This window comes from Dipodomys merriami, unplaced genomic scaffold, assembly GCF_024711535.1.
Source record: "Dipodomys merriami isolate MVZ:Mamm:240054 unplaced genomic scaffold, mDipMer1.0.p SCAF_192, whole genome shotgun sequence".
In the NCBI taxonomy this organism is placed as follows: domain Eukaryota; kingdom Metazoa; phylum Chordata; class Mammalia; order Rodentia; family Heteromyidae; genus Dipodomys; species Dipodomys merriami.
Genome location: NW_027203293.1, coordinates 1,645,639 through 1,671,099, shown reverse-complemented (window position 1 = coordinate 1,671,099; position 25,461 = coordinate 1,645,639). Strand labels below are relative to the sequence as shown.

At 40.7% G+C, this 25,461-nt stretch overlaps 1 protein-coding gene across 9 annotated transcripts in view; it reads right to left on the bottom strand.

Moving 5' to 3' along the window:
- LOC138831335 (ecto-NOX disulfide-thiol exchanger 1) overlaps positions 1-11,690 on the bottom strand; it is a 542,641-nt gene extending 530,951 nt beyond the window's left edge. For 7 of the 9 annotated variants that reach the window (XM_070028455.1, XM_070028465.1, XM_070028457.1 and 4 more), the window contains exon 1: positions 11,277-11,646. The gene's annotated coding sequence lies outside the window, so the exon portion shown is untranslated. Of the gene's footprint in view, positions 1-11,276 lie in introns of all 9 variants that reach the window. The other 2 variants (XM_070028466.1, XM_070028467.1) reach the window with 2 other exon arrangements.
- Positions 11,691-25,461: the final 13,771 nt, after the last annotated feature.

Here is a 25,461-nt window from a genome sequence, read left to right as displayed (position 1 = left end):
CTGTGCTCTGGCAAACTGAGGAATATCTAAGTAAGGAAGCAGAAATCTCCTCAAGTCTTTTCAACTGAGGAAATTTAATAGAGAATTGGTTACTGGGGCACTAGAGATCCAGAAAGCCTCATACCAGACAGTCCAGATTAGCAAGAGCAAGAATCTACCACCTCCCTTAGGCTGAAGAGACAACAGCAGGAGGTGGGTGTTGCTGGAGTTTTAGGTCAAGGTCACTAGTGAGCAGCTGGAATTGAAGAAGCCTGGCTACACAGAGGAAGAGATTCTGCTGTCCAATATTCTACTTAAAGCGAGGGCAAAGAAAATATATACTGCTTGACCCTTTTCCCTGATGTTTCCCACAAGTAACTCCCCTTGGCTAAACACAGTAAGCCACCTGACTTGCAAGTCTGGCGTTGCAGACTGCATGAGAGAGCCTCCTCCCATACTGAACAGGAGAGGGGAGGGCAAAGAACTCTGCACCCAGCACAAGAGGGAAAAAGACATTCGGTCCGAGTGAGCTTTCATTAGCAAGCTTCTATTACAGAAGACATGCTGAAAGATCAGCTTATTGCCATGTGAAGACCACAAAGGAGTATACAAAGTGGAGGGCTCCACCCTAGAATACTAACTCAGAAGGCAGATAGAGACTTTATTTTTTTTCTTTAGTTATAATTATGCCAGTACTAGTCCACACAGGGAGAATGTTTATTTATATGTTTGGGTGCTTGCTCAATTCTAGGATGAAAAAGGCTCTGCCTGTTAAAAATTTTAAAAAAAATGCATGAGTGCAAGGTTAAAAATATTTTTTTAAAGCCAAAAAACAAAAAACATATGAGTGCAAGCAGAACTGGGAAAATGGGAACTGCATTGGTGGGTTGGATCTATGGTGCTGTGGAAACTGAGAAAAGAGGGACACTAAATCTCCATGTTATTTCTCACAACTACACATGCATCTGCAAATACCTCAAAATGAAAAAAACACAGTCAAAATTTCATTGACATTTTGAAAAGGCCTCTCCTTCCATTGTGTATCACTCAAGAGTCCACACCTCTCCCATGCTCTCATGAGTTGTGTTCTCCCTGTTTAATCAAAGCCCAGTTGGCTTTTTGCTGACCCACTCTAACTTATCATTACTGGGTCTTTCTGTCACGAACTTAGTACAGCTTTTACAATATGCACATGCACAGGCGCTCTCGTGCCCGCGTGTACGTGTGTGTGTGTACATATATATGTATATATGATGGTGTTAGAAGGCTCTTGATTATCCAGCCTTCATAGTTCTGACTACAAGCAGAGCCATAATATTAAGATTCATACTAATACTAATTAGAAAACTGCCTTATCTTATTTCATATCATCAAACAAGCTTTAACTTGCTCATTTTATAATTAAGCATTTAATTCAAAACAGCTCTCTTTATGGATTTCTGCTTTCTTTCTCCCCACTCTCTGAACCTCTTGATCTTCCTGGGAGCTGGTGGCCTAAGAACTGGCAGGAGAAATTGCAGACAAAAGCTGAGTATTATGACAGAACAAGAGGAAGGAAAAAAAAGTGCCACCCCCAGCTACCACTCATTCACTTAGCTAAAACACAGGCTGCAGGCAAACCAATGGCTATAAGTGCATACAGTCATGCTAGGTCTTCCAGAAACTGATAGTTTGTAAACATCACTTCCCCACCATGAGCAAGAGAAAAAGTCACTATTTATCATGAAACAGACATGCATCACAGATATTTCTCCAACTCTCCTCCTCTACAATTCCACAAATCCTTCCTGTAAAAATGTAACTTCCTTCCTTAAATGATCTGATGGTGAATTATTTATATTCCTCAATTCATCCTTGCTTCTTCTTTTATTTATGCCTATAATTGAACAATTTAACTCTGGAAAGCCTGACTCAGAGTACAAGCATGACAGATTATTCCCAATCCTTCCAGGGGTGCCAAGTCTAATGGGCAGGGCAAGGGAATGGCGCAGAAGAGTAAAACAGGAAACGCTCCCCTGGGGAATGGCAGGGAACTAACTCACCACCTATCACAGATGTCCATGTGAGCTGACTTTGCTAGACAGCACTCTATCACACTGAAGCTTGAATTCTTTCTTGCATCTCCAGCCCTAAGGTTACTAGCTTTGCTTAAGTGCTTACCACTGCTTGCTTGGGCACTGTCATTTCCAACAGCTCGCTATGCCCCAATTCTTCCTTCATCTATTCCCCACACATCTGCCAGAGTGGTCTCCCTAAATTCCAAATCAAAACTGTAATGCCCTTATTGCCTGAGACTGAGAACCACAAACTTGCTTCATTTATAATGAATAAATAAAAGCAGGTTTTGATTTCTTTTTTAAAAAATTTTTGCTTAAGCAGACCCTAAGACAGAATTGAAGTGCAAGCTCTTTTGAGGGAAAGAACCCTAAGAAGGACTGGTGGAACAAAGGCAAGGGATAGAGGCACTTTGCACATGCTGTCTAACAGACTATTCCTGTGAGCTACTCACGCTCAATGTCATTGGGGTTAGGACTCAGGGAGTCAGTGTAGGAAAGGCATTAGAGTTACCACACTCAAAGGGTCATGGATGCTAGGATATTACTGTTCTGTCCTGACTGAACTCAGATCCTGAGGCCATTAACCTTTACCCCATGTATAAGAGTGGGGACAAGAAGATAGTTGCAGAATAATTCTGTAGACAGGTACTGACTGAAGCATGGAGTAGAAGGTTATATGAATACAAAACTGGTCCTGTCTGATCCATCAAAATACATCCTGAAGGCTTGGATAGGATCTAGAAATCAGTATTGTGACAAGCACATTGTAAGATTTCTTCTAACAGGCTGATGTGAGAAGAGCTGACCAATCTCAAAGTTCAAAATCTTTGGTGCTTCTTGCCAGGGCCTCCATGCTCTGACTCCTGCCCTACTCTCCAGGATACCTGAATCTATACACAGTCCCTTGCCAAACCACACAGAATGTATACACTTTGTTAAAAGCAGCATGTTCTCGTGCATGGGTAGGAGCTGTACCTAAGAGTATATATGAATCCCAGAGTCAAACATAGAACCATTCATATAGAAAACACTCAGTTAATGTTTGTGGAGGAAATAACTCCAAAAATAATACTACGATATTACTTAAGAGTTATTGTTTTGTCTCCTAGATGAAACAACTTTCCCTGTCTAATAAAATAGTAGTTACAATTTCATCATTAAAATTAAACCAAATATATATTAAGCACCTAATTAATGTATGCAAAACATTCAGAAATCCCTCCAGTAAAGTACAGGATGAGCATCACTTATATAAAGCGTTGTGAATTTCAGATTTTGGATTATTTCCATGTGCATGAGATATCTTGGGGATAAGATCCAAGTCTCAGCATAAAACTCATTCATGCTTTACATATACCTTCTACAAGTAGCTTTAATTTTATACACTATTTTTAGTGTACCTTTGCTCTAACTACAACTTATAGCATAAGGTCAAGTATAGAATTTTCTACTTGTGAAGTTAGATTGGTTCTCAAAAAGATGAGGATTGTAGCCAAGTGCCAGTGGCTCCAGCCTATAATCCGAACTACTCAAGAGGCTGAGATATAGAAGACTATATTTCAAAACCAGCCTCGGCAGGAAAATCTGTAAGACTTTCAATTAATTAGAATTAATTTTCAATTAATTCTATTTTCAATTAATCAGAAAAATGCTGATCTGGTCTGGAGGCATAGTCAAGGTGTAGAGTGCCAGCTGTGACAAGCCAGCTCAAGACTCTGAGTTAAGCATTGCTATTAGCACACACACATGCATGTGCACGCATGCACGCGCACACAAACACACACACACACACACACACACTATTAAGGACTTTGGATTTGGGGATTAAAGAAGCTCAACAAATACATTAACTGTTTATCTGCCTAATTCTTAACAAAGATCTTCCAATACATAAATACAAATGAGGAGATAAATACCCAGACAATGGTGAAAGGAAGGCAGGAAGCATGGTTAAGTAACCTGCTGTGATCCTCCAAGTTCTCTACAAAGACACTCTGATTTTCCTCCATCATTACAAGGACATAGTAGAATAAAGAAGGTTTCACTTCCATGGCACAAAACATATGGGATTACAACTACTTCCAGTTGCCACACATGTGTACCCAAGATCCAAAGGGAGACTTTGGGCTCTATCCCCTTCATGCATGCAGGGCTTCTGAGGCTTTCCAGCTGTTCAAGGTGTTCTCCTGCAAAGGAGGCCAAAGTAGAGGCTCTTGCCACTTATAGTCATTAAAGAACCCAGCATGGTTTTCTGCCACCTTTTCTGTTTGGGATGTTAACCACAATACCTTGGCCACATTCCAGTCTGGATAATTACACTGGGGCTAGCAAACGTCACCCTCCAGCGCCAACTAAATAAAGCAGACTCAATGCCATAACCTTTGTTGTGCTGCTGTGGGCTATTAAAGAGCTGTTCTATACTTGGGATGGCTGTATTTGTGAGAAATCAATACTCCTGGTATAGCTTTCTACACTCACAAGGAGTACATTCCAAAATATCACTGGTGAAGTTGGTTGTTTTGGATATAGACATATTTAGAAAATTACAGGTTTTTTTCTCTAGTCTCTATGCTTTTACTTTGCACAAGAATGAAGAGTGAAATGTGTGCATTGTTACACCAAACAGAGAGGAAGCTACACTGATTTCATGAAATACACACAGAGCATCTATCATATTCAGTGTTCTGCTACAGGTCCTGAGCATGGTGAACCTAGTTCTAGATGCCACAGGTTGAATTTTGTCAACATAAATGGGACAAATAAAATTTGTTCTTCTTCAACTGCTAAACTTTTGAAAATCTGAGTAGATCACCTTTACCTTAATTTCTATTGCTTAAAGAGCACTATTTTTGGCCAGTCACTCCTGACTGATGCCTGAAGTCCTAAGTTACTCAGAAGGCTGAGATATGAAGATTATGGTTCAAAGCCAGGCAGGGCAGGAAAGCCCTTGAAACTCTCATCTCAAATTAACCAGCAAAAAGCTAGAAGTAGAGATGTGGCTCAAATGGTAGAGAGGAAAAAGCCAAGCAAGAGCGCAATACCCTGAATTCAAGCCCTGGCTTTGAAAAAGCAGCACTATTTTGTCCATTCTTAAGACATGATAGAACCTTTAACTTCACGTATAGGTACATAGTATGCCCAGAAGCAAATGGATGCTTCAAAGTATGAAAGTTGGCTTTTGTGGCTAGCCTGGAGGATAGTAAATGGGCTCATAGATTGGCCTGCTTTTTTTAACAATCATCCTACTTAGGTAAGTAAGAGTCTACAGGTTAGAATAGCAGGAGCTAACATAAGGAAATCAAAGATGTAAATTTCTCACTTAAAGCTTCTTTTTACTATATGAAAAATCACAAGCCAAGTCCAATAGTATTCCACCACAAGGATCAAGTGGCAAAAAGGATATACACACATCATGGAGATGGGGCTCTCACTGATTTTTTTTGTTGTTTTTTTTTTGTCTGCTTGGCCTTGAACTTGGATCCTCTTGATCTCTGCCTCCCTGCTAGGATTACATATATAAGCAACCATACCTGGATGAATTTTGAGGAACTGAGCTTTTATAGACATTTAAAAGGAAATGTAAGAATAAAATTTCTAAGTTAAAAATTTTTTAAAGAAAATGGCAAGAAGAAAAGGTAGAAGTATCACATTTATTTGTGCTTTTACATACATGTATGATCTTGTACAAGAAAACAAGAGTGGGAAGTTAAATTCCAAAATTCAGTGGATTAAACTAATATATGAACTATCAAATATTTAATATCATAGTATGCAAATGGATACAGAAATGGCTCAGAATTTTTTTTTTTTTTTGTCGGTCGTGGGGCTTGAACTCCGAGCCTGGGCGCTGTCCCTCAGCTCTTCAGCTCAAGGCGAGCGCTCTACCACTTGAGCTACAGCACCACTTCCGGTTTTCTGGTGGTTTATTGGAGATAGGAGTCTCACGGTCTTCCCTGCCCAGGCTGGCTTTGAACCGTGATCCTCAGATCTCGGCCTCCTGAGTAGCTAGGATTACAGGCATGAGCCACCAGCACCTGACTAATTTGAAATAACCTTGAAATAAGGATTCATCCCAGAGATCTAAAACAAGTACTTATCCTGAACAAACCATATCCAGTGGAAAATGTTTTGTTCTTGCTTGACTTTTTGAAATCAGTGAAGTCCATTCAAAATCTGTCAAATTACTATTCTGTTTGAGAATTCTTCTAGCTAGTCCAAGTTAATAGCTGGCTTCTAAAACCAGGTTAAGCATGCTGCTGGTCAATTTATTCCGCCCCTCCCAATGAATCTGCTACAAAACATGAGCATCTTTTCTGATTAAAAATAAAAGACTCGGGCTGGGAAGGTGGCTCAGTGGTAGAGCACTTGCCTTGCATGCATGAGGCCCTGGGTTCGATTCCTCAGCACCACATAAGCAAAAAGAAAAAAGCCGGAAGTGGCGCTGTGGCTCAAGTGGTAGAGCACTAGCCTTGAGCTGAAGAGCTGAGGGACAGTGCCCAGGCCCAGAGTTCAGGCCCCATGACCGGACCCCAAAAAAACAAAAACAAAAAACAAAAAACCCAGGGCCTCATGCATGCTAGGCAAGCACTCTACCAGCCACATTCCCAGCCTGAAATAAATTCTTACCAAAACTTAAAAAAAAATAAAATAAAAGAGTCTTCAATGATACTTAATACTGTCTTGATACTTAATACTGTCACTTACATCTACTGAAGATGTTACATTAAAGTTAAATTCTTGATTTGGGTAAAGGGGAGCACAGAAATGGAGGGACAAAGAGTAAACAAACACAGCAGAGATACTCACTAGAGACTATGTTGAAAATGAACTGTACAATGTGTGGGAGAGAGGGGCCAGGAGGGAAAAACTAGGAGAAGGGAAGAGGGAAGGGAAGAGGTGACACTGCTCAAAAAGACATGTATTCATTACCTGACTTATTTAACCGTAACTCCTCTGTACCTTACCTTTATAATAACAATAACAATTTTTAAAAAGTTAAATTCTATTTTTGTCATTAATAACAAACATAATATATATACAATTAAAATGGCATACAGAGGGTGGGCATAATGGTCCATGCCTGTAATCCCAGTTTAGGGAGGTATAGACAGAAAGCTTAGCCCCATCCATGGGAAAATGAAAGATCCTATCTGAAAAATAACTAGGGCAAAAAGATTAAAGGCATAGCTCAAGTGGTTGAACACCTAGCAACCATCAGACCTTGAGTTCAAACCCTAGTACTGCCAAAAATCAACAATAAATACAATAGAATAAAGAATCTCAGAAATGCTGAACTCATGCATAGGTGATTGGACTTTGCCACCCAATAATCCCTTTCTTCTCATTTTAGAGTTTAAAAATAACCTATACTAACCTCTCTTAGAGACAAATGAATAAGCCCTATACTAGTGGACCTCAATCAGGTGGCCCCTCTGGTGAGGTGGCTTAGATAAAGCTGTCTCATGAACAAGATACAAGGACAGAGTTTCTCTTTCCCACATTGAAGAGATCCAATTATGGCACCAACAGATGTTTTGTGTTACAGGACAGCAGACTAGAATAAGTAGTTGATTACCAGGCAAACTGACCAACACAGTTTTCAATCTCACTACTGTAAAGATAAAAATAAAAAACTTACACACAATAAGGCATTATTAAAGATTATCCAAATCCATAAACAATTACGAGAGCAAGGGACTCTGCTCTGAAGTTTTGAAAAAAAAAAAAGGAAGTCATCAGGACTTTATGAAACTAAAAGCAGAATTTACTACATACAATGCATCTCCTAGGACCACAGTCTAAGCGTGTCTACATTGAAGTGTTTAACTTGCAAATATTTACAGTACTTTGTAGGTATCTATATGGTAAGCTTGTTTATAATTTTTATGTAAATTTAGAACAAAGAAAGAGTAATTCAGGGGGAGAAGCAGAGGTGCTGGAGTGTTCCCCAGGAGATGACATCCTGACTGTTTCCATCTCTAGAGGGGTCACTTCACCTCATTGTGCCTCAGTCCCTTAAAATTACAGTCTAGAGCATCAGTCCTACCTCTCTTTTAGCAGTAAAAGTCTGCCACCTATTTAGGTATTTTGATAACTCAAGTTTTCATAAATTCCTAAGAGCACCTGAAGGCATCACCAGCCGTGCTCACAATGCTTAATCAGTATGAAGGGGAGAATGAGCACTGTCTCAACAATTCTCCCATTTGGCATTTTACAGTTTATACTAGGCATGAGAGGGCCATCAAAATTAGATGCGTCATTTCATCCACAATAACAACTAATTCTTATTACAGTAAAATATATTAATATTCTTTTTAAAACATCCCTCCCCCCCCAAAAAAAAGAAAGAAATAGCTTCACCTCACTGAAATCAAACTTAGGTGAGTCTCACTTGGAGGGTTGCAGTGCCTGGTTTACAGTGTGAGTATCAGGATATGAAGCAGCTGTCACTGCTTTGTTTTTCATTCACAGTAGGTGGTTGCCAGGCAACAAAATACTATTGTCTGTTTCCATGATCTATTGGCCAATTCGACTGGTGATAATGCTTTCTACAGTTTAAAACAGGGCCACCTTTTGGACAAAAAGAAATGAGCAAAATTCCTAAAGAAGACAATAACATACATATGTATGCTTTAAATGGACCCTAAATTTACACATATAAAATATGTAACTGTATGGTGATATAAATATATAGTTTGCACATTGTCTGTGCCATTATATATATACATGTGTGTGTGTGTGTGTGTATATATATATATATATATATATATATATATATCTTCCTATCTAAAAACCTATCTACATTAGGTAGGTCCACAACCAGAATCAATGTCCCTGAGCACAAATCAAGGCATGCAATACAGAAATGACAACATAATAAGACTTATTTTCTTAAAAACAACAATGGTTTTCAATTTGTGAAATGTATCAAAGCTTGTTCCTTGAATCGGAAAGTCCTCCAGACAGGAAAGCAATTCTGTCTACTTAACTAATAACTCATTGAAAGTCTTTACCATCTACTTTGAAATAATCTAACATATTAACTATGTGTTAATATGTGTTAACTATTAATCATGTGCTATCAGTGTGTACAATAATAATTCAAATAGTGTTGCTGTTCACACATAACACTATTAAAATTTATGCATCTTAAAAAAGTAATTGAATTGTTCTCCCCAGAATAACACTGTGTGAATCTCACTTTGTTGTGCTATGAATCCCCGGGGAATAACCGCCATGCTATGTTATTCTTGCATATTTCACTGGCTTACAAATAAAACAACGTAAGATATATCAATATAAAGTTGTCAACATCAACTTGCATGGGTGGCTGTTTGTTTTGCATTGACAGGACTTCTAAAGATAAGAGTTACAATAATCTCTGATGCACAGACACAACATCAAAACCGCCTGAAGAAATTAAAGCTTGAAAATGCTAAAAGCAATCATGCTTTGAGATGAGAAGAAATCAGTTCCATTTATATGTATTTGTGTAAAGGCCCTACATAATGCCAGAACAGTCTTTGGACTTTACACAACGCTTATCCATCTTCACTCAGAGTATTTCAAATGCACTTTAAATTAACTATTTAATGCATCCCTCTAAAGGAACCTTCCATTTGACAGAATTGCCATTTGCAAATATGTCTATTACAAGAAACTGGAATAATCAATATATATTGCCTGGCTAGATATTATTACTATAAAGCTCCTATCAAAAGTGCAAAGCTTGCAAAACCAAAGCAAAAGTATATTAATAACGAACTACTAGTGGAAATTACCACTCTTCCCAACAGAGCGGTCTTTAGCTGAACACACCCACCTCTCTGAAGCGCCCACCTACATGCTTCTTTTACATCACCCTATAAATGACCCACGTCCTTCTTAGCTTCTTAAGCTTTCACATGCCTCTCCTTCTCCAAAACCCAATTTCTTCTGCTCTTTCCCTACCCTCTCCTAAACCGTCTTCATTACTTCCTCCTACCTACCAGACTCACATCTGCAGCCCAGTCTGCCAGTAACCTGTCCACGTGCACTTGTTTCCGACGTTCTCCTAGGTCTGCTTTGAAAAAATCACAACCCCTGAACAAAACAATCTTCATGAAACTAGGGTTATAAGCTATATTTTTTTTAAAAGGTTATGACAGTGAAAGACTGAGGAAGACAAAGTAAAGGAGCAAGACAGAAGTGAATTTGAGGAAAGAAGGGGCCAACGAGTGGTAATACACTGTAAGATGTGGGCATCCCACAGAACTGTCCTTTCCCCACCTGTGGACCCCACTTTCCCCCATGTGCTTGCGGCGGGATGACAACCACAACACTCCGGAACCACCCCCCTCCAAGAAGGAGGCGGGGTTACGCCTTCAGCCAATCAGTACCCGTGATCCCCGGGCGTCCAACCTATGGGGTGGCCGTGGCCATGCAGGAGGAGGACGTGGGGTGGTCCGGGAGGGGCCGCGTCCGTGGGAGGCGCGCACGTGTCCAGAGAGGCTAGGAACCCGCGGGCGTCCAGCTGTCAAGGCGCGGGCTCTACGCCCGGGCAGTTGCCGGGTCCAGCTGTCCAGGGCCTCCTTTTGCCTGGAGCTGGGCCAGGCAAGGGCGCACGCTCCCCACCTAGGAAGACCTGGGCTGGGCGTGCAGTTTCCCCGCGAAAGGGGACGCGCGCACATCACAACAATAGTACCTAGCGCAAAACAGGCTAGGAGCAAAGTTTCCCGGCCCCGCCACCCTAGCGGAGTCCGTCTAGGCAGGAAGAAGGGGAGATGCAGGACTGGAGGGTGACAATGGGGAAAAGAGGGGCCCGCGGGCGGGCTGCGGGAGCCCAACAGCCGGCCGGGGGCGGTGTCGGGGGCGGCACACGGCGGGGTGCGCTGTCCAAGGTGCGGAGAAGGTGCTGGGCGCGTGCACCGGCGCCGAGCCCGGAGCCCACACTGGCGGGCGGGCGGGCGGAGAACAGCTGTGTCTGGGGCGCCGCGCACCCCCGGACTCGTAAAAGTGATGGAGCTTCGAGCTGGGGTACGGCGGGGAAGGACGCGTGTGGGAGCGGGAAGGGCTCTGTCACACCCCGCTCCCTACCAGCCTCACCTCTAGTTCTACTCCCCTCCCCCCCTCGCCCACTCCCCGCCAGGCTGAGTCCCGGCGCGGTGGCGAGGGGAGGGGGTGGGGGCGGGGCGGGACCCGGGCACCCCGATTCCCCACCCGGGACGCCCCGGGGAGGCTGCGGGCCGCGTCGCTGCTCACCTGGGGCCGCGGTTCTGGGAGCCAAGGCAGCCCCGCGGCGCGGAGTCGGGCGCCGGGCGCCGGGCGCGGCGCGGCTCCTCCTAGCCTCGGCGTCCTCCGCCTCCTCCGGGCTCCGCTCGGACTCCTGTCCCGGGGAACCGAGCTGCCTGACGGGGCCGGGCTGCGGCCGCCTTTTCCTCGGTCTCCGCCGCCGCGCCGCCGCCGCCGCTGCCGCAGACAGAGGACGCCCCGTGGCGGATGGAAGCCTGTGTGAGTAGCGGCGCCGGGGAGAATGGGATCTGCTTAGGGGCGCTGGAGACTCCGCGGCTCGGGGCGCGCGGGCGTGCGCACGCGCGCCGGCGAGTGTGAATGTGTGTGTGTGTGTGTGTGCGCGCGCGCGCGCCCACGGGGTGGGGGAGTCGTGAGGGGAGGGGGAGAGAGAAAGGGAGGGAGGCTGATTGAAGCTAGTAGGGACCGAGGTAAAATTCTTCGACCCCGGATATCCGTAAAACCGCGGAAGGAGGAACGGACGCTGGGCTTAGCCTGGAGGCGCTGCCCGCCGGGAGACCCGAGAAGAAGAGCGAGGCCGTGCGGCCAGCTTGGAGTCGGGATCCGAGCCCCGGGGAGGCAAAGCGGGACGCGCAGCCACCGGGGCGGCAGAAGTGGCGCCTGCAGCCCACGATCGCGCTACCCACTCTGGGGAGGGGCAGAGGCCACCCGTTCCTGCCACTACCGGCGTCTGGACTTCTCCGCTGGGGCGCTGGGGGACGGAGATCCGGAACCTCGCGGTTGCCATGGCGACCTCGGAGGCGCCAAGCCGGCTGACAAGGCCAAGCAGGGGACCCGGGCGCACGTGGCAGCCTCCTGGCAGAAGTCGGCGTGTGCCAAGACTGCCGGCCTGGGGTTGCGCCGCAGAATCCGCCCGGCCCAGCCTACAGCGTCTATCTAGCCCGGGCTGAGGATTTGGAGTGGTTGCCATCACGCTGGGTGAAATGTTTCCTTTCTAGAAGCTACTTTTCCTGAGAATTATCCACTGCCCTTATGGAAGCGCCTGCCCTTGGTGGGATGTTGCCACCTGTGCAGACACCAACAGTGAGTGCCTCTCTCAATCCCGCTGGTCTCGCAGCCCCTCTCCTGGGCTCACCCTCCAAGCCACTCTGTAAGACCTTAGAAAATAAACGCGTAAGTCACATTCATCTACCCGCCTTCCTAAGGACGCACTGTAAATTCCCAGGCCGACTTTATTCACTCAAGAACATCTTCTCGGGTCAGGCAAGAATCCTCCCCTGGAGTGTTTTTGCATACTTTTCCTTGCCCTCCAGTACTTAGCACAGTACCACGTACATTGAATGTTCTCTATAAAGGTTGAATGAATGACAGTGTTTTCTAGCTTCACATATCCCCAAGGCAAAGACTTGGATGCTGGGGAAAATCATTACCATCCCACTAGGATGCTAGATTTTTTTTAAAGTAAGCCGCAGATTCTCTGTGTGTGACTCTTTTGCCTTCTGGCAAAGGCCCCTTCCCACCTGAAAAGAAAAAGAAAAGTGTATACTGATCCACGGTGCACAGAATACACGCAGAGAGCACTCCAGTGTGGGGCCCAATGGTATAGCTGGGTGTGCAAAGGCCAAAGTCCGCTTTATTTTGGTATGGGGACGGGGTGGGGGTGGGAGGAGGGGAATTTAACTTCTCAAAACGTGAAAGGTGTCCTTCATCAGCAGTGTACACCACACCGTGCTTTCTAGAACAGAGGACAAGAAACAAGTTTTCTAAGCAACGCATGTTTCTAATTGCTGGTCAGATAAAGCATTTCTCTTGTTAAGAGCAGTATTTCGTGGACAATGGCCACTACATGCAGAACTTGGCCCTGGCTGCTAATTCTGCTGTAGCACCAAGCATACATCCTCAACCAGGCTTTTTCTACAAGCATCTTTTTAGAAGCAGATGTCTTCAATTACACATTCCATGCCAAATTTCAATCCCTTTGAACTTTGGGCTCTTCTGTGATCTGCGCTCTCTCTCTCTCTCTCTCTCTCTCTCTCTCTCTCTCTCTCTCTCTCTCTCTCTCTCTCTCTCTCTCTCTCTCTCTCTCTCTCTCTCTCTCATTTCTCTCTCTCCCTCCCTCCCTCTCTCTCCCTCTTCCTCCCTCCTCCCCCTCTTTCTCACCCCCCCCTCTCCTTCACCGCTGTGAAATGTCACTGAAATAAGAGAAAATTAAAATGGATTTATTTGGGTACTGCCAAATAAATCCATTTTGTTTTCCCTACTAGGGGACCCTTTGTATGACTTCTTCTCTGTCACTCAGTTTACAACCTTCTCAGAAGATATTTGTTGTGATATTGGAATTCTTATGTTTTTCCCCCTTATGTTGAAAGCTTAGATGTTTTAATTTTTTTTTACTTGAAAGACACTATTAAAACTTTTTGAGGAAGCAAGAAACAGACACCCAAAATGGTCTGTAGACAGCCAAATTGTTAAATAGATATGAGTCAAAAATCTTCCAAAATACTTTAAAGTTTTATTTCCCTTGGGAAGTTGCTTTCAGAGTTTTAATTTCCCAGCTACTAATCTTTCTTGCAGGATTGGAAGAATATGAGGGGGAAAAAAGCTGAAGTTTCTGCAATGCCCTCACAGAGAGCAATCTTGTCTTTATAAAAACTGATATTTATAAGATACCATCATTTTAAAGTAAGAATGTAATCAGAATTTTTAATGCATGTTAATTTAGAGGATTAATTATAGAAACACAAAAGACAGTGGAATAACAATATAAGATATAGAGCATTTTTGGACCAATTAAAGATAGAAGTTTGGAAGAGCAACAAGAAGTAAAATATATCAACCCCTAGACCCTCATGCTACCTAAACACTAGACAATAACCTATAACTCTTCATTTGTATATGTATCAGTTGGACTGAGATTCAACAACGTATTTCTAAAAATCCTATTTTTTGTCCTAAAAAGAGAAACATTTACCAGGCAGTAGTGGCTCATGCCTGTAATCCTAGCTACTCAGGAGGCTGAGATCTGAGGATGGAGGGGGTTCAAAGGGAGCCCAGGCAGACAAATGCTTGAGACACTCTTAGATCCAATTAAGCAGCAAAAAGCCAGAAGTAGAAGTTTAGTTCAAGTGGTAGAACATAAAACAAGCAAAAAAGCCAAACAAGAGTGCAAAAGCATGAGGCCTTGAGTTCATGCCCTAGTACCAGCACACACACACACAGAGAAGGAAAAGAAAAGAAAGAAAAGGAGAAACATTCTTAATCTAACTACCTTTTTTTTTAGTTTACAATACTGTAATAAACTAGTCAAACATTAACTTAAAACTTTGGGTTATAAAGGGGTAGAGTATGAGAAGAAACACTTTAAGCTGATTTGGTCAGGCCTGGCTTTTCTTTTTTATCATCTAAATTTTAAAAAACAGAGTTTCACCTCTGAATATTGGTAAATTTAGTCTAGGAGGTATATAATGAACTCCAAAGTCAATTTCTCATGTTGGGAGTTGATTGCCCCAAATCTTTCAAGTGGGAAGGCAGAACCGTTAGTTCAAATGCTGCTGTGGATTTTAGTGGCTGTGAGCACGCATAAAGATACGGGTAATGACTCCCATAATTAGTTCCCAGATCATTGTGTCCATTAGAGTTTTAAATGATAACACTTAACTTGACCTACACCTTAGAAAAAAATCAACAATCAGAAAGTTATATCTCATTCCAAGCAAAACCAGATGTATTTTCTTTGGTAGTCATCACTGCTGACACTTGGGGTACAATAGTACATTAGAAAGTAACCACTAGTTTATAGGATTATGAATTTCCTGAAAGCAGAAAAAAAAACAGCTAGGAATTTTCTTTCCAGGAAAATGAACAGATGAGTATATTTTTTTTAAAAAATTGAGCTGGACATTGGTGGTTTGCACCTGTAATCCTAGCTATCAAGAGGGCAGCTGAGGCTCAAAGTTCAAAGCCAGAAAGGGCAGAAAAGCCCTTGAGACTCTCCAGATAACCAGCAAAGGCCAGAAGCAGAGCTGTGGCTCAAATGGTAGAGCACTAGCGTTGAGCAACAAGCTCAGGGACTGGTCCCATGCCTTGAGTTAAGCCCCAGGTCCAGCACAAGTTACAGGATTAGATAGATCGATCGATCGATCGATCAATAGATAGATAGATAGATATGCAAACATACACACATACATTCTTACATAAATTTTGTGTGTGTGTGTGTGTGTGTGTGTGTGTGTGTGTGTGTGTGTGTGTGTGTGTGTGTGTGTGTGTAAAATTTCAGGGTTAATGGAGCATCATCTGGAACTCAGAATAAGATTGGTGACTTTTCTGCCTAGGCTGGCTTCAAACCATCACCGTCAAATCTCAGCCTCCTGAGTAGCTAGGATTATATGCATAAGCCACTGGCTCCTGGCTTTTCTTAGACAATGTTAACATACCATTCAATAAGATCCGTTCATACATTGATATTTTATGGCTAAAGGAAAACAAAATTGGTGAATTTGCTAATATCTTCCTATTTTTAATCTAATGGTTGTTTTGATTGTCAACAGGAAGAATACACCTAAGAACATCAATAGGGCTGGGAAGGTGGCTCAGTGGTAGAGCGCTTGCCTTGAGCTAAAGAGCTAAGGGACAGTGCCCAGGCCCAGAGTTCAGGCCCCATGACCGGACCCAAAAAAAGAAAAAAAAAAAAAAGAACATCAATAAACCACCAAACAAGTATTTATTGAGAACCTACTTCATCACAGTTCAGCTCTTTGCTCTATGACCAATAAAATATAAATTGCGGCTAATCAGCCTTTAAAGTTCTATAGGTTAGCTGTTGTTATTCTAGAGAACAAAACGGATGAACATACATAAAATTAATACTTGACCAGGTGAAACTAACCTCAATTTAAATGACCAGTAAGGTTTAATAAAGAAATTTGTAACTAATCCACTGGACTAAGAATTATCAGTAGCCAATATATATGCATATTTTCACATTCACACTCCCTCCAAGTAATAGCGGAAGTTATCACAAGTTATGTCATGGAAAAAAATTACTCTATTACTGTAGTCTGAATTTTTTAATTGCAGACATGAGCCCAATTGCTAACAAGGATGAAGAGCCAGGTGCTGGTGGTTCATGACTATAATCTTAGCTTCTCAGGAGGCTGAGATGTGAGGATCACAATTCAAAGCAGGAAAGTCCAGAAGACTATTATCACCAACTAACCACTAGAAAACTGGAAGTAGAGCTGTAGTTCAAAGTGGTAGAGCACTCACCTTGAGCAAAAATTGCTCAGGAATAATTTCCAGGCCCTGAGTTCAAGCCTCAGGGCTGACAAAAAAAAATGAAGAATAGACTATATTCACAGTGACAGCTATGAATTACTTATCCCTGCACAGAGTGATATAGATTGAAATATGCTAGACCTTATGGTCAATCTTTCAAATCACTTGGAGGGCCACCCATTTCTCTGTTTGCAAAGATTCAGCTGTCTCTTTTTGGATAATTTTGTGTGTGCATATTGTGGGGTTTAAACTCAGACAGGACCTGGGTACTGTCCCTGAGCTCTTTTGCTCAAGGCTAGTGCTCTACTTCTGAGCCACAGTTCCACTTTCAGTTTTTGAGTGGTCAATTGGAGATAAGTATCTCTTAGGGACTTTCTGCCTGGGCTGGCTTCAAACCGTGATCCTCAGATTTCAGCCTCTTGAGTAACTAGGATTATAGGCATGAGCCACAGACTCCTGGCTCTTCTTGGATAATTTTAACATAACATTTTATTGTTCCTCTTCTTAATTTCTGCCTCCCAAATTTCTTTTCATCTGTTAACTTTTTAGTATAACTTAAAAAATGCAACTCATTTACTGACTCCATGATAAAATTCTGAAGGGCTGAAAAAGTAATAATCCACAGGAGGGCAAAGAAAGTGTTCAGTGGTTAAAAGCAGTATTACATGGACCCTCCTGCCACTTTTGGGGTAGCATTGATGTAAAACCAGTTAACCTAATTAGAATCCAACCATCCATGTATTGAGCACTTTATATAACCTGCCTTCCTACAGGCCCCAGAGGCTTCATGTGGGGAAACTAGAACTGTCAGTCACTGGGTTTTGTTTGTTTGTTTGTTTATCAGCATAACAGAAAATAGCACAGGATGCTAAGTCATAAGATCCAAGTTCAAATCCCAGCCCAGCCAATGGCTTGCCAAGTGACCTTGTGAACCTCACTTACTGAGATTCCATTGTTACATTTGTGAAGGGTGGATAATAACATCTACCTCATTGATTTGTTAAGAAAATTACATGAACTGACATAAGAGAGAGGTCCTGGCATTGAAGAATCTTGGCTCTTGTTCAAAAGTGTGCCAGAAAATTTGAGCATAGACATGAATGGGAGGCCCCTGTAGTAATTCTGGAAACCTTTGCTAGATTGTAATGTTGAGCTGGGTAGATGAATCCTGGGAGTCCCTTCCAAGGATATTTTAAGAAAAACCACAAGCAACCAAAAGTTGGCAGAAACTGACACATGCAGGAAATTGCGGGTCCCATAATTCTAGAGGTGCTGTAATTCTATAAATTCTGCTGCTGTTGCAAAGCCCAAGCTTTTGTGTTCATTTGTTTTTAATTAGTCTGTTTTTCTCAGTTACACAGATTGTGCTTCCTCAACAACGTCTTTTGCCCTGCTAATTTGGTTATGCAAACATTCATTTTACAGATTAATACTGATATTAAAAATTCCTTTCTCAACCCCACATAATTGTAGAAGTAGTACTTGTGCTCATTGGCAAATAAAATAGGCTAAGCAAAAATATATACAAAAGAATTTAAAAACATAGTACTATTACCTCTCAGGGATCAACCACAGTTGCTATGTTGGCATAAAGCTTTCTAGACATTTTCTTTATATATATTTGTTTTCTTAAATGTCATTTAAGTTAAACTGCAGGCATTTGAATTCTATCATTTTTCATGAAAGTTAACTTTTTTTTTTTTTGATTCACACTACTTTTAAAGAAGAGCTCCTTACTCAACTAAGTCACTTGAAACAGGATTTTAACTGGTCATCCTTGAAATCTCCCTATTTAGTCCTCTACTTGCACTCATTCTAACAATGAATTCTTTTTTTAATGGCCCTTTAAAAGTTTAATTTCACCAGGTACTGACGCATTCTGGAGTCACAAGCCCTGCTCCTTGGCCTCTGGCATTCTGTGGATGCTTTGCATTACTTAACCTCCGCCCCCAAAAGGAGGTCCAACTCTAACCTTGGATTTGGTACCACATCCTGTGATGGAGCAGAAAAGTCTTCATTTCAATAAGTAACCAGCTTGTTCCCTGGAGTGACCATCTACTAGTTCTGCAGAACATTGCCCCCATAGGTGGGTGAATTATTTGAATGAACGTTTTCTTTCAAATGCTACAGGCAACATCTGAAAAGTTTATTGTATTTTTCTTTTTTTTATTGTGAGAATACCGTACAGAGGAGTTACAATTACATACAGAGAAGTTACAATTACATGGGCAAGATAACGAGTACATTTCTTATCAAGCATTGTTGCCTCCTCTTTGTTTCCCCTTCCCATCCCTTCCCAACTCCTCCCTCCCTCCACCTAATCCTCCCCCCCCACAAAGTTGGAAAGTTCATTTTTTCGACATAAGGACTTGTACATTCATTGTTGCAGTGGGTCCACCTGTATCCCTAGGTAAACGATTTGTTGTTTTTTTTTTTTTCCCTATCCTGAGCAATAAGTGCCATGGATAGACAGCAAAATTTCCTACTTTTGTGGTTGAGTGTGTTCACTAATTTACTCCAGAAATTATCATTATTAATGAAAAATAAGCAAGGTGGTAACTGCCAGGGTGGTAACTGTATAGAGGTTAACAGGTTCCAAAGTAAAACAACCTCAGCAATCCATCCTAGTCTAAATAATCTAATTAGACTCCCAGGCTTCTTCTAGAGCCTTTTCTTAAATGAAAACTAGAGGATTAATGGAAATAAAAAGAAAGGAGAAAGGAAAAGAAGGCGGAATTATAGGTAGACTATATGTAGACTCTACACTCTACCTTATAAATTACCCACATAAAGAAAATAATGAGATACTGGACATGAGTGGCTCATGCCATAATCGTCGCTACTCTAGAAGCTGAGATCTGAGGATCCAGGTTCAGAGCCAGCCCAGTCAGGAAAGTCTGTGAGACTAGTGTCCAATTAACCACCAAAAACAACAACAACATAAAACAGAAGTAGAGCTGTGGTGGCTCAAGTGGTAGAATACTTTTGAGTGAAAACATAAAGCACAAACTCACTTATCTTGATTCTTTCCTGGGTTAGAGGATAGAAATATTTTCACAGAGGTACACTTTGGCTGGGAGAGATACCATGGTCTTCATTAAGATAGGCCAAGTTTAGAGCATTGAGTATGAAAGTTGAGATGAAGGCAGAAACAGAAAATCTAAAACCATGAGATTAGATGAGAGCAGTGAGCTACCACTGAGTTTCTGAGAGCCAAATGGTCATGGAAATGGCTTTTTGTGTGCGATGCTTGGATAAGATAAAGCTTACAGAGCCTACTGCCATTTACTTTGACTCCATTATTTAAAAATCAGCATCTAAATTGATCTAAGCAAACCATATTTGACTAGAATAATAAAATATTAAAGTACTAAGACATTTTAAATTTATCTACTTTGATGACAAATCCCCTAAAAATAAATATGTTATATGTCTTTAGCTTAACATTCACAAACCAGAATCACCAGAATGAACGTTAATGTTTAATGGTAAGATGAGCATGGAAAAGAAAAGTTATTAGGGGAATTACTATTTGGCTGAGCTGTGTTTGAGTCAGGGATCTCCCTCAGTGAAGTTGGGTAAGTCTTAACCTCAACAAGCTTTAGTTTCCTCATCTGAAAATAGGAATCACTCAACACTTACCTCTCAGAATAAAGATGAAACAAGAGAATACGAAGCATTTCATCCTATCAAAATGTTGCCATGCCCCTAAATGGTGCTGGGGACGTTCAGAGTTTACCCTCTATTTCTGCCACATTGACCACTGAGATTACTTGTCTGTTTTGTTATCTATTTCTTAAAAGATGTCAGCTTTCTCTCCATGGCTCTGTCACTCAACCCTGATGGTAGCTGCTTCTATGCATAGATTTTTGCATATGTTTCTGGACATGTATTTTTCATTCCAAATCCTCTCTTTTTATTTATCTCCTATGCCTAAGTGCATAACACATAATAAAAGTAATATTCTAACTTATTTTTTAGGTCACATCAACATCTGGAAACTTACAGACAAGGAAATACTATATACATCTTCCCTTCCTCCTTCCTGCTCTACTCCCTACCCGCTATCCTACCACATAGTACATCAATTTCCTGTGATGTCAGTGAGTAAGAATCCATCCCTCGGGGCTTAAGCACTCCTCGATTTATTAAAACTGTAAAAATGGAGACAAAGCCCATGAAATTCTTCTTTTAAAGGACTGTGTCTTATATAACCCAACCCAAAACATTCAGTGAGTTTTATGTAATAAAAGTCACAATTTTTTTAAATAAATCAGTTTGAGTCCTTTTTTTGTATTTAACACATTTCAAGAGTCAAGTTTCTGTGTACAGAGATTTATATTTCTTAATCTATGCATGAGAGATTTGATTACAGTACAAAGAACAGTTTCCTAATAATGAAAGTAAATGCATCCAAATGTGTTAGTAAGAATAATAGTAGAATTGTCTTCTCTGAATCTCTGCATAAATGGGTCCAAAACCAGTATTTATGTACAGCACTTCTTAAAGCTAGACTTTGATGATCAAGAACACTTCTCGTCAGTTGATTTCTCTGATGTTATAGAATAGAAACTCCAGACTATGATGGGATTCTGACACATTTTGGTACTTTTATTTCATGATAATTACAGAAGAAAAATGAAAAGGAAATGGAAATTAGCCTTTAGCAGCTGCTTTAGTGAGACAATCTACATTTTGGATTTCAGAATGGAGAGAGTAGTCCAAGGAAAGAGAAATAAGCTTTTGTTATGATTGTAATTAAATATCTTGTGTTCATTAAAGATGTTATTCTTATTGTAGTGAGAGAAGAAATATTAAGAACAAATAAAACCTGAAAAATGCTATACTACACTATCCAACAGTTTTTTTAAATCAGAGCTGTTATTGATTTTACCCTAATTTTGGCAAAGGGGCTGTGTAGTAATCTATTAGAAGAATAGAAGAGTTTTAGAATTCAAGTATTTTAATTTTAGCATTATAGTTTGGCTAAAAACAATACTTCACTATTTGGATATGTTTTATTCCTCTGTCTTATCATTAATACTGTTAAATAAAAGCTTATTTTTAGAATTGAAATGTCAATTATTACATTTTTCTCTAAAGCCATTTTCACCTTCCATTCAGTTTCTATCTGATTACCTATGTGAAAGTAAAATAACTACCCAGCTGCCCGCAGATGGGGGCTTATGCCTGTAATTTTAGCTCCTTAGGAGGCTGAGCTCTTAGGATCAGGTTCAAAGCCAGCCTGGGCAGAAATATCTGTGAGACTCTTAACTCCAATTAATCAAAAAAACCCTGAAGTGGAACTCAACACTGGAACACTGAATTCAAGCCCCCCAAACCAGCACACTTCACACACACACACACACACACACACACACACACGCACGCACGCACACACACACACACACACGCGCGCGCGCGTGCACAGAGTATCTGGAAATTGCTCTGTTCCCCACCCTTAAACTCTCATTTTGAGCATCTTACAATGTTATGAAAAAAAAAATAGGTACTGTGCATATAAAGAACCCCAGGACACCATTAAACCGTCTCAGAGACATTTCTTAAGGAAACTGTTGACCTGGTAGGGACAATACCTCTAACGACAACATCGCCCTGGAAACCAACGAAATGAACTTGTAAAATGGAATATGAAGAAAGGTATAAAGGACAATAGTTCAAAATTCAACACATGCTTTGAATTTGCTCTGTGTGTGTGTGTGTGTGTGTGTGTGTGTGTGTGTGTGTGTCTTGAATTTGCTTTTAACCTTCTTTTCCAGAGGGTTTTTTCCCATACCCCAGTCTGATAGTACTTTATTTTAGATTGTGGATTATTTATATGAAGATGCAAAATACTCAAATCTTCTAGTCAATAAAACCTAGTCTTACGCCATGATTGGTTCGATTAAAGTCTTTGAATAAATAACTTTGCCAACTTTGCCAACTTTGTCCCGAGTTTTGTGGCTCTAAATTAGAGATAATTATGATGTCTATTTCAAAAAATTATTATGAGAATTAAATTAGGTTATTTTCATAAAATCTGGGGGATTGCATATATGCTGATATATTTGAGGATATCAATTTAGCTATTACTAAATATTAAGTAATTTCAAGATTAACTAATAGTAGCTCAGTCTGCCATGAGCTGAACTACTTATTTTATAGAGGAAAATAGAATCCACTTTTAAACTGAGATGCCATTCAATTGTACTGAGTTCCCTCCATTAGTTTACCCAGCTAAGATTGATTGAAGTGTAAAATGAGTACTAAGAACCCAGATGCCCCTCAGTAGATGAATGGATCAAGAATTCTATGCCTCCATCAGAAACAATGACATTGCCCCATTTGTTAGGAAATGGAAAGACTTGGAAAAAATTATATTAGGTGAAGTAAGCCAGGCCTAAAGAAACATAGGTCCCATGGTTTCCCTTATTTTCAATAACTAGTATATGTCTGGGACAAGCAGAAAAGGTCAAAAGCTATGTAAATGTGCCCAGATAAGATGATGTTAAGTGAAATGAACCCCAAGATAACCCCTCTGTACAGTATTTTTACAGCAAAAAATATTAAAAACGAGTAGTAAGTATTCAACATATTTGTAGGAATTATCTGATCTGTGTCTCGTTTATTTCCCCTTTTTCTCATTTATTTCCCTCTTTCTACTCAGTCTCATTTTTTTCAGTCTTGTATTGTTTCCAATTCTTGTTCTATGTCATGCTAATTCTTATTTCTCTGCAATAAGCAACTATCCTAAGAACTGTGGAAAATGCACATAGCACTTGCTAAGAAACAAATGCATTAATGACCATCATACAGTATTGTCTACTTTGAGTGCTTTTTCAGCTTTTTATCATGCATCTCTGCCTAGTTTAAAATGACAGGGCAGGAACTCTGTCTAATTCTATTTGTAAATCAGGAGGAGAGCATGGTTGTTCGATAAATGCCAAGAAGCAACAGCAGCCATGTGAGGTGAATAGGTGGAAATGATTATTTTTGTCTATAGTAAAGTGAAAAGAAAATGGGTACTTTACAATTTTCAAAGCATTCCCATATCGATTATCTCGTTTGCACATCACACTGACATAGAGAAAGCTAGACTGGGCAGTTTTACTGCTATCTGCTCTGGGCCATGGAAGAAAGTGAGAGTAGAAGGCTAAGTGCCTTGTCCAAAGACCCAAGGCAAGTCAGTAGCACAGCTCAGGGGAGTTCAAACCTCAGCATCTCCACCTCATGCTCTTCTTAACCAGGAACTCCACAGAGTAGCAGTGGATCTTAAACATGGCAAAAAGCACATCTGTTTGGGGACTTTGGATGGTAGCACTTAACTTTGACCCTGGCTAACAGCAAGTTTTGAAGAAATAGTTGTTTCATCCATCAGCTAATATTATGATGATCTTGTCAGTGGGACTTGAATACTAATTACTGAATCCATAGCAAGGCTTGGCATCCTTGCCATCTATCCTGCTCAACTCATGAAGATCAGTGTTCACTGTTAATCTTCCATTTCATTTAATGAAACTTATAACACCACTTGATGATAGTACTTTTCCAGTCCTGCCATTCTCCCAAGATGTTGCCAGTTCTTTTCAGTAGATTAGGTGATAGGCATTTCTCCAATAGGCCAAAATATAGCCTTGCAAATACAATACATGAAATGGCCTTTAAAAGCTAAAGCTTCACCTTTCATTTCACTAGGGTGTTTGCTGTTGAAATATTCAGAGTTGTCTAAAAATCCTGAGATGTTGCTACCAGGACATATAAGATGTTACAATGGACAGTTTGCTATTCATGATCTTTGCTCCTGCTAGTGACATAGGAAAGTTCTGTCAACCTTATTAGCTAGACCAGATTTAGATGAAGGGGATGCCCACATTTTAGTTGGTAGGAATGCCCTACAATCCTTGATCTGCTAAAATCAAATGTCAGTGTGTATGTCTGATATGCATTACTCACTTAGGGATCAAATCAACATCCTCAGCATGCTTGCTGTTATGCTGTGACTTTGGAGATGAATTTTAGTCTTTCAGTAGCATTTTAGCACTTTTCACAATTGTTCACTGTTTACTTCTCAGAGTCATAATTAAAGAGCTCACCAGCCCTTTCTGTCCACTAAGCCCTTCTCAAACACACATACTGTTCTATTGCAGCTAAGCTTATGCCTTTTGTTCCACTTTCCAATTTCCAGAAAAACTAACACACAAATCACCCATCAAGCTATTTCTCTCAGAAGAAAAGCTTATTTAAAAGTAAAATAAAGACCATCATATGTTCTAATAACATTTTAAATCATTATAGGCTATAAAACCCTAAATTCATTAATTCAGTCAGTAGTGACATGTGGTAGTTCAATTTTATTATCCCTTCAATAAAGTCATCTGAGAACTTAAGTAGTTTTCCAGATTTTCACATCAAGTCAGATCAGTGGGTCATTCAGAGAAAACGACAGAGGAAAATGGGTTCCAACTCATCATTCCATAACCCTTAGTTCTCCTTTATTTTATTATTCTTTTAATATTCATATACTGATTAGTTACATATTAGCTAGCATTTTTAAACACAAAATATATATACACATGTGTATCATCTTTTCATCTTTATATATTAATAAATACATGAATACATCCATATCATGTATTTATAATATACATAATATATTTATTATCTGTAACTAATATATTGATACTGGCTAAACTGACAAACTTGATATGTAAATACTGGCCAGTGTCATTTAATATTCTTAGGTTTAACTCAGGTTAGTGTTTTATTAGTAGCAGTGAACAAATGAATGGCTGGAAACAATGCAATGTCTTGTCTTTTGGTGTTCTTTAATTCTACAGGTATATTTCATTCTACTTAGGATTTTCAACAAAACTTTGTGGAAAGTAAGGAACATGAATAGGTATCTTTTGCAACTGATTCTGTT